The sequence below is a fragment of the Elephas maximus genome, chromosome 20 (genome assembly GCF_024166365.1).
Source record: "Elephas maximus indicus isolate mEleMax1 chromosome 20, mEleMax1 primary haplotype, whole genome shotgun sequence".
NCBI classification, from domain to species: Eukaryota; Metazoa; Chordata; class Mammalia; order Proboscidea; family Elephantidae; genus Elephas; species Elephas maximus.
The window spans coordinates 13,600,725-13,611,022 of NC_064838.1; positions in this window are offsets into that span (position 1 = coordinate 13,600,725).

The window sequence follows — 10,298 nt, forward strand, 5'->3', positions numbered from 1 at the left end:
CACTGTAACATAAATGGAGAATGCTTTCTGTGGGTTAAAGAACTTCAGGACAGGGAATAGAGACTCCCCAGACGGAAGAGCAAAGAGAAAAAAAATTAAAAAACAAAAACAAAATAGAACATCCAAGAACTGTGGGAGAATCTCAATTGGTGTAACATATATGTAATTGTAATGCCAGAAGGAAAAGAAAGACACATTGGAATGTTTGAAGTAATAATGGCCAAGAACCTTCTGAAATTAATAACGCACTCAAACTTACAAATCTAGGAAGTTCAGAGAACACAAGCAGAATAAACAGCAAAACAAACAAATAATAAAACTAAACTAAAAACCAAAACCTTACACCTGGAGTATTACATTCAAACATAGAAGCTAAAGACAAAGAGAAAATCTTGAATGAAGCAAGAGAGGAAAAAAAAAAAAACAACAAGAAAAAAACACCTTTACCTATAGAGGAACAAGGATAAAAATTAAAATGGACTTCTTTTCAGAAACCACGTAAACAAGAATAGAGTGGAGTGAAGTATTTAAAATGCTGAAAGAAAAAACTACCAAGCTAGAGTTCTATATTCAGTGATATTATCCTACAAAGAATGAAAGAGAAATAAAAACTTTCTCAAACAAAAACAGGGAATTCACCAGGAGATCTGCCCTATAAATAATGTTAAATGTAGTTCTTTACCCAGAAGGAAAATGATAAAGGTCAGAGACTTGGATCAACATAAAGAAAGAAACAGAAATGGAGAAAGAATAAATGAAGGTATAATAAAATATTGTATTTTTCTTATTCTTATGTAACAAGGAATGGAAAGTAGGAATTGGCAACATTCTGTTATAAGGTACCTGAACTGCATATGAAATGGTTAGTGTTATTTGAACGTGGATTTAGATTAGTTAAAAATGTATGTTGTAAAACTACCAAACCAAAAACCAAACCCACTGTTGAGTCTATGCCGACTCATAGCAACCCTATAGGACAGAGTAGAACTGCCACTTAGAGTTTCCAAGGAGCACCTGATGGATTTGAACTGCTGACCCCTTGGTTAGCAGCTGTAGCACTTAACCACTACGCCACCAGGGTTTCCTGTAAACCTACAGTAACCATTAAAAACACTTTTAAAAAGTATAATTGATATGATAAGAGAGAAGATAAAATGGAATCATATAAAATTCTCAATAAAAACCGTAGAAGGCATGGGATCTTTCAAGCTTGCAAGCAGCCATTCATGGTACAATTGGTCTCTATTTGCCTGAAGCAGTAGACGAAGAAGGACAGTCAGGAATTGAAGGCAGAACTGGAATGTACATTTAATAGCCTTCATGAACAACTGCCTCCTTTTCCATGAGAGTAGAGGAACTGGATAGTGCCTGTCTACCATTACTGGATGTTTTGATCAGAGATAATATACAAGAATTCTTATAGAAAGAGGAAAAATGTGGATCAGAATTTTAAATTTTCATGGAATCTAGACTTTCTGGAACTACTGACGATGGATGACCACCCGAAGCTATACCCCTTAGATAATCTTTAAACCTTCTGCTGAAAATATCCCCTGAAGTAATATTTAAAGCAAACAATGTTGTTGTTAGGTGCCGTCAAGTCATTTCTGACTCATAGAGACCCTATGCACAACAGAAAGAAACATGGCCGGGTCCTGTACCATCCTCACTGTTGCTGCTATGTTTGAGGCCATTGTTGCAGCCACTTTATAAATCCGTCTCATTGAGGGTCTTCCTCTTTTTCACTGACCATTTGCTTTACCAAGCATGATGTCCTTCTCCAGGATTGGTCCTTCCTGATAATATGTCCAAAGTAAGTGAGACAAAGTCTCGCCATCCTTGTTTCTAAGGAGCATTCTTCCAAGTCAGGTTTGTTCTTTTGACAGTCCATGGTATATTCAATATTTATCAACACTATAATTTAAATGCATCAATTCTTCTTCACTCTTCCTTATTCATTCTTCAGCTTCCACATGAATATGAGGTGATTGAAAATACCATGGCTTGGGTCAGGCGCACCTTAATCCTCAAAATGATGTCAGGCTTTTTAAAACTTTAAAGAGGTCTTTTGCAGCAGATTTGCACAATGCAATGTATCATTTGAATTCTTGACTGCTACTTCCAAGGATGTTGACAGTGCATCCAAGTAAAATAAAATCCTTGATAACTTCAATATTTTTTGTGTTTATCACGATGTTGCTTATTGATCCAGTTGTGAGGGTTTTTGTTTTCTTTATATTGAGGCATAATCCACACTGAAGGTTGTAGTCTTTGATCTTCATCAGTAAATTCTTCAAGTCCTCTTAATTTTCAGCAGGCTAAGTTGTGTCATGTGCATATTGTAGGTTGTCAATAAGTCTTCTTCCAATCCTGATGCTGTGTTCTTCATGTAATACAGCTTCTTGGATTATTTGCTCAGCATACAGATTGATAAGTATAATGAAAGGATACAACCCAGATGCACACCTTTTCTGATTTTAAACCACGCAGTATTCCCTTGTTATATTTGAAAAACTTCCTCTTGGTCTATATACAGGTTCCTCACAGGCAGAATTAAGTGTTTGGAATTCCTGTTCTTCACAATGTTATCCATAATTTGTTATGATCCACACAGTTGAATGCCTTCTTGTAGTCAGTAAAACACACGTAAACATCCCTCTGGTATTCTCTGCTTTCAGCCAAGCTCCATCTAATATCAGCAATGATATCCTTCATTCCACATCCTCTTCTGAATCCAGCTGAATTTCTGCCAGTTTCTTGTTGATGTACTGCTACTACAGTTTTTTAATCATCTTCAGCAAACTTTTACTTGTGTGTGATATTAATGATATTGTTTGATAATTTTCACATTCCATTGGATCACCTTTCTTTGGAATGGGCACAAATATGGATCTCTTCCAGTCAGTAGACCAGGCAGTTGTCTTCCAAATTTCTTTGCATATATGAATGAGCACTTCCAGCATTGCATCTATTTGTTCAGACATCTCAATTGGTATTCTGTCAATACCTGGAGCTGTGTTTTTCACCAATGTCTTCTGTGCAGCTTGGGCTTCTTCCTTCAGTACCATTGGTTTTTGATCATATACTACCTCCTGAAATGGCTGAACATAGACCGATTCTTTCTGGCAGGGTGACTCTGTGTATTCCTTCCATCTTCCTTTGATACTTCCTGTGTCATTCAATGTTTTGCCTATAGAATCCTTCTATATTACAACTCGAGGATTGAATTTTTCTTCAGTGCTTTCAGCTTGAGAAATGCTGAGCATGTCCTTCCCTTTTGGTTTTCTAACTCCAGCTCTTTGCACATTTCATTATAATACTTTGTCTTCTCAAATTTCCCATTGAAATCTTCTGTTCAGCTATTTTACTTCATCATTTCTTCCGTTGTTTTAGCTACTCTACATTCAAAAGCAAGTTTCAGAGTCTCTTCTGACATTCATTTTGATCTTTTCTTTCTTTCCTGTCTTCTTAATGACTTTTCGCTTTTTTCATGTATGATGTTCTTGATGTCGTTCCACAGCTCATCTGGTCTTTGTCATCAGTGTTCAATGCATCAAATCTATTCTTGAGATCGTCTCTAAATTCAAGTGGGATATAGTCATGGTTGTACTTTCATTCTTGTAGACTTGCTTTAATTTTCTTCAGCTTCAACTTGAACTTGCATATGAGTAATTGATTTTCTGTCTTGCAGTCAGCCCCTGGCCTTCTTCTGACTGATGATATTGAGCTTCTCCATCAACTGTTTCCACAGACATAGTTGATTTGATTCCTATGTATTCTATTGGTGATGTCCACATGTATAGTAGTCATTTATGTTGTTGAAAAGGATATTTCCAATGAATAGGTCATTAGTCTTGCAAAATTCTATGATGCATTTTCCAGTGTCATTTCTATCATCAAGTCCGGATTTTCCAACTACTCATACTTCTTTGTTTCTAACTTTCGCATTTCTATTACCAGTAATTATCAATGCATCTTGATTGCATGTTTGATCAATTTCAGACTGCAGAAGTTGATAAAATCTTCCATTTCTTCATCTTTGTCATGAGTAGTTGATGTGTACATTTGAATAACAGCTGTATTAACTTACCTTCCTTGCAGGCATGTAGATATTATCCTATCACTGACAGCATTGTACTTCAGGATAGATCTCCAACTGTTCTTTTTGATGATGAACATGATGCTGTACCTCTTCAATTTGTCATTTCAAGTACAGTAGACCATATGATCTTTGATTTGAAATGGCCAATGTTAATATCTTACATGTAGGATAATATCACTAGTGAGTAGGATATCAGTCTTCAAGTGTTCCATCTCATTTTGACTATTGTTAATTTTCCTTTTATTCATACCTCATACTTGTCTGGCAGTTTGTCATGCTATGGTGACTTGCATATTACTGTGATGCTGGAAGCTATGCTACTGGTATTTCAAATACCAGTATGGCCACTCATGGTGGACAGGTTTCAGCAGAGCGTCCGGACTAAGACAGACGAGGAAGAAGACCCTGGCAATCTACTCCTGAAAAAGTTGGCCAGTGAAAACCTTATGGATAGCAGTGGAACACTGTCTGAAATGGTGCCGGAAGATGAACCCCTCAGGTTGGAAAGCAATCAAAATATGACTGAGAAAGAGCTGCCCCCTCAAAGTAGAACTGACCTTAATGACAAGAATGGAGTAAACCTTTTGGGACCTTCGGTTGCTGATGTGGTATGATTCAAAATGAGAAGAAAGAGCTGCAAACATCCATTAATAATCGGAAACAAACACAGTTTAGTTTAATTAGTAAAGAATGTCTCCTTCGAGTATTGTGCTTTTTTTTTTAATTAATTTTTATTAAGCTTCAAGAGAACATTTACAAATCCAATCAGTCTGTCACACGTAAGTTTACATACATCTTACTCCCTTCTCCCACTTGCTCTCCCCCTATTGAGTCAGCCCTTTCAGTCTCTTGTTTCGTGCAATTTTGCCAGCTTCCCTCTCTCTCTATCTTCCCATCCCCCCTCCAGTCAAGAGTTGCCAACACACTCTCAAGTGTCCACCTGATTTAATTAGCTCACTCTTCATCAGCATCTCTCTCCCACCCGCTGACCAGTCCCTTTCATGTCTGATGAGTTGTCTTCGGGAATGGTTCCTGTCCTGTGCCAACAGAAGGTCTGGGGAGCATTGCCGCCGGGATTCCTCCAGTCGCAGTCAGACCCTTAAGTATGGTCTTTTTATGAGAATTTGGGGTCTGCATCCCACTGATCTCCTGCTCCCTCAGGAGTTCTCTGTTGTGCTCCCTGACAGGGCAGTCATCGATTGTGGCCGGGTACCAACTAGTTCTTCTGGTCTCAGGATGATGTAGGTCTCTGGTTCATGTGGCCCTTTCTGTCTCTTGGGCTCTTAGTTGTCGTGTGACTTTGGTGTTCTTCATTTTCCTTTGCTCCAGGTGGGTTGAGACCAATTGATGCATCTTAGATGGCCGCTTGTTAGCCTTTAAGACCCCAGACGCCACATTTCAAAGTGGGATGCAGAATGTTTTCATAATAGAATTATTTTGCCAATTGACTTAGAAGTCCCCTCAAACCATGTTCCCCAAACCCCCGCCCCTGCTCCGCTGACCTTTGAAGTATTTATTTTATCCCGGAAACCTCTTTGCTTTTGGTCCAGTCCAATTGAGCTGACCTTCCATGTATTGAGTGTTGTCTTTCCCTTCACCCAAAGCAGTTCTTATCTACTGATTAATCCATAAAAAACCCTCTCCCTCCCTCCCTCCCTCCCCCCTTCGTAACCACAAAAGTATGTGTTCTTCTCGGTTTTTACTATTTCTCAAGATCTTATAATAGTGGTCTTATACAATATTTGTCCTTTTGCCTCTGACTGATTTCGCTCAGCATAATGCCTTCCAGGTTCCTCCATGTTATGAAATGTTTCACAGATTCATCACTGTTCTTTATCGATGCGTAGTATTCCATTGTGTGAATATACCACAATTTATTTACCCATTCATCCGTTGATGGACACCTTGGTTGCTTCCAACTTTTTGCTATTGTAAACAGAGCTGCAATAAACATGGGTGTGCATATATCTGTTTGTGTGAAGGCTCTTGTATCTCTAGGGTATATTCCGAGGAGTGGGATTTCTGGGTTGTATGGTAGTTCTATTTCTAACTGTTTAAGATAACGCCAGATAGATTTCCAAAGTGGTTGTACCATTTTACATTCCCACCAGCAGTGTATGAGAGTTCCAATCTCTCCGCAGCCTCTCCAACATTTATTATTTTGTGTTTTTTGGATAAATGCCAGCCTAGTTGGTGTGAGATGGAATCTCATCGTAGTTTTAATTTGCATTTCTCTAATGGCTAATGATCGGGAGCATTTTCTCATGTATCTGTTGGCTGCCTGAATATCTTCTTTAGTGAAATGTGTGTTCATATCCTTTGCCCACTTCTTGATTGGGTTGTTTGTCTTTTTGTGGTTGAATTTTGACAGAATCATGTAGATTTTAGAGATCAGGCGCTGGTCGGAGATGTCATAGCTGAAAATTCTTTCCCAGTCTGTAGGTGGTCTTTTTACTCTTTTGGTGAAGTCTTTAGATGAGCATAGGTGTTTGACTGAGTATTGTGCTTTTTAAAAAGCATTATCTATGCAGGATCAAACTGACAACAGTAACCAGAAAGTTTAGATGAAAGGCTTAGGGACAAGTATATGGTAATGGAGGTGGGATAATTTGGAAAAGGATAGCAAGAATGGTTGCACAACTTCAAGAATGTAATCAATGCACACAAAGAAATTGTTGAATTGGTGTATATTTCTACCAAAAATAAATAAATAAAATAATTTAAAAACACACACAGAGGGCAGAAAAATAGGTGGAAAAAAGAAACAAAGAACAAATGCAATGAATAGAAAGACTTAGAGACATTGGTAGATATTAATCCAACTATAACAATAATCACTTTAAATCCGAATGGTCTAAGCACACCAATTAAAAGCCAGAGATTGCTACAGTGGCTATAAAAACAAATTCCAACTATTTGTCATCTGGCAGAGTACCTTAAATATTTACATATAAAGACTAACGTAGTTTAAAAGAAAAAGGATCCAGAAAAATATACCAAACTAACACTAATGCAAAGAAAGTTGGAATAACTATTTACATTTTAGACAGGACAGACGTCAGAACAAGGAAGAGTATCAGGGACAAAGAGGGACGATGATGCCAAAAAAAACCCCAAACCACAAAAAAGCGTTTGACAAAATTGAAGACTGAGTCGTGTTAAAAACAAAACAAAACAGAAAAAAATCTCAGCAAGCTAACAATAGTGAGGAACTTCCTCAACCTGATCAAGAACGCCTACAAAAAACCTACAGCTAGTGTAGTACTTATTGGTGAGATACTGGGCACTTTCCCTGTAAGATACTGTCTTAGTTATCTAGTGCTGCTGTAACAGAAATACCACAGGTGGATGGCTTTAACAAAGACAGATTTATTTCCTCACAGTAAAGTAGACTGAAAGTCCAAATTCAGGGCATCAGCTCCAGAGGAAGGGTTTCTCTCTCTCTCAGGGCTCTGGAGGAAGGTGCTTGTCCTCAATCTTCCCCCTGGTAGAGGAGCTTCTCTGCACAGGAACCTTGGGTCCAAAAGACACACGCTGCTCCTGGTGCTGCTTTCTTGGTGGTATGTGGTCCTCCTGTCTCTCTGCTCAATTCCCTCTTTTATATCACAAAAGAGATTGCCTCAAGACAAAATCCAGTCTTGTAGACTGAGTCCTGCCTCACTAATACAACTGCCACCCATCCTCTGTCATTAACATCATAGAGGCAGGATTTACTACATACAGGAAAATCACATCAGATGACAAAATGGTAGACAATCACACAATACCGGGAATCATGGCCCAGAGAAATCCATGCACGCATTTTTGGGGGCACATAATTCCATCCATGGCAGATATGGAACACTCCAAGGTATCTTTTCATCCTAGCCAGTGTGATAAAACAAGGGAATATAAAGTATATGGATTGGACAGGAGGAAATAAATTTGTCTTTATTTGCAGATGACATGAATGTCAATGTAGAAAATCCCAATGGATTGGCAAGGAAAAAAAAAAAAAACACTACTGGAACTAATAAATACAGCAAGGTTGCTGGATGCAAGGTCAAAATATAAAGTCGTTGTTTCATATATACCAGCAACAAACAACTGGAATTTGAAACAAACAAAAAATACCATTTCAAGTAGCACCAAAAAATGAGTAAACAATCAAAAAAACCCATCGCTATCAAGTCAATTCCAACTCATAGCGACCTTATAAGACAGAGAAGAACTGTCCCACAGAGTTTCCAAGGACTGCCTGGTGGATTTGAACTGCCGACCTTTTGCTTAGAAGCTGTAGCACTTAACCACTATACCACCAGGATTTCCAAAAAAAGAAGAAAATGAAATACTTAGCGTAAATCCAACAAAATATGTACAGAATCTATATGTAAAAAGGTATAAAATTCTGATGAAAAAGATCTCCATAAATGAGAGATAGCCCATGTTCCTGGATTGGAATGCCTCATACTAAGATGGCAATTCTTCCCAACTTGATCTACGGATTCAAAACAATCCCAATCAAAATCCCAGCAAGCAATTTTGTAGATATTGACAAACTGATTCTAAAATTACATCAAAAGGAAGAGACATAAAATAGTCAAAGCAATACTGAAAAAGAAAAACCAAGTTGGGGGACTCACAGCACGTCATTTCAGGGCTTACTATAAAGCTACAGAAATCAGGACAGCATGATAGTGGTGAAACAATTGACACATAGATCAATAGAACAGAACAGAGATTCCTGAAAAAGACCTTTACAAATATAATCGGTTGATCTTTGACAAAGACACAAAGGTAATTCAGTGGAGAAAGGGTAGTCTTTTAAACAAATAGTGCTGGAACAATTGGACATCCATATTTAAAAAAAAACACCTGGACACCAGTCTTGCATGTATCACAAAAATTATCTCAAAATGGACCATAGATATAAATTTAAAGGTAAAACTATAAAACTTTTAGGAGAAAATACAGGTGACCTTGGGTTTGCTGATAACTTTTTAAATACAACACGAAAAGCATGATCCGTGAAAAAAAAATTGGTAAGTTGGACCTTATATTAAAATTAAAAATTTCTGTTGTGGTAGACACTGTTAAGTGAATGAAAAGAGAAGCCATAGGCTGGGAGAAAATATTTGCAAAATTATATCTAATAAAGGACTCGTACTCAAAATATACAAGAACTCTTAAAGCTCAACAATAAGGGAAAAAAACAGCAAAAATCACTTTAAAAATGAGCAAAAGATCTGAATAGACTGAATCACTTAAAAAATGAGCAAAAGATAAAAAGACAAATACGCATATGAAAAGATGCTAAACACATCATATGTCATTTAGGGAAATGAGAATTAAGACAATGAGACACCACTACAGGTCTATGGCTAAAATAAAAAAAAAAAAAAATTGACAGTATTAATTGCCTGCAAGGACGTGGAACAATAGCCATTCTCATTCACTGCTGCTGGGAATGAGAAATGGTATAGTCACTTTAGGATAGAGCTTCACAGTTTCTTACCAAGCTAAACATAGGCTTTCCATATGTTTCAGCAATCCTGCTTCTAGGTATTTACCCAACTCATAGGAAAACTCTCGTCCACGCAAACATCAGCATGTGAATGTGTATAGTTGCTTTATTCATAATCACCTCAAACTGGAAGCTACCAAGATATCCTTTAATAGTCGAATGGGTAAACAAACTGATAAATCCACACAATGAAATACTACTTAGTAAGAAAAAAAAAAAAAATGAAGGTACTAAACTTGGGGTTGGAGAGAATTGGGAGGAGGGATTTTATGCTTTAGAGCTGGGCTACCCAACATGGCAGCTACTAGTCATATGCAGATATTTAAATTAATTTAAATTAAATTAAATTTAAAATTCAGTTCCTCAGTCACAGTGGCCGTATTTCAAGTGTGCAGTGCCCACATGTGCCCATTAGGTAGAGTCCAGATCTAAAGAATCAAGCTTCACCTGCCCTCACCCAATTTTATCCAACCTCAAGTCTAATGTTTTTTCCATCTCTCTGATCTTTATTATGAAGATCGATTTAGCCTTTGTCCCGCAGTTCTTATTTGATTGTCCACCATGATGAAAGATGGGGTTTGGGTCACTGAGAGTTGGGGAAGTAAAAAAGCTGAAACAAAATAATGCTGTCTATTGTAGAGCGTGGAAACCCTGGTGGTGTAGTGGTTAAGTGCTACAGCTGCTAGCCAAGAG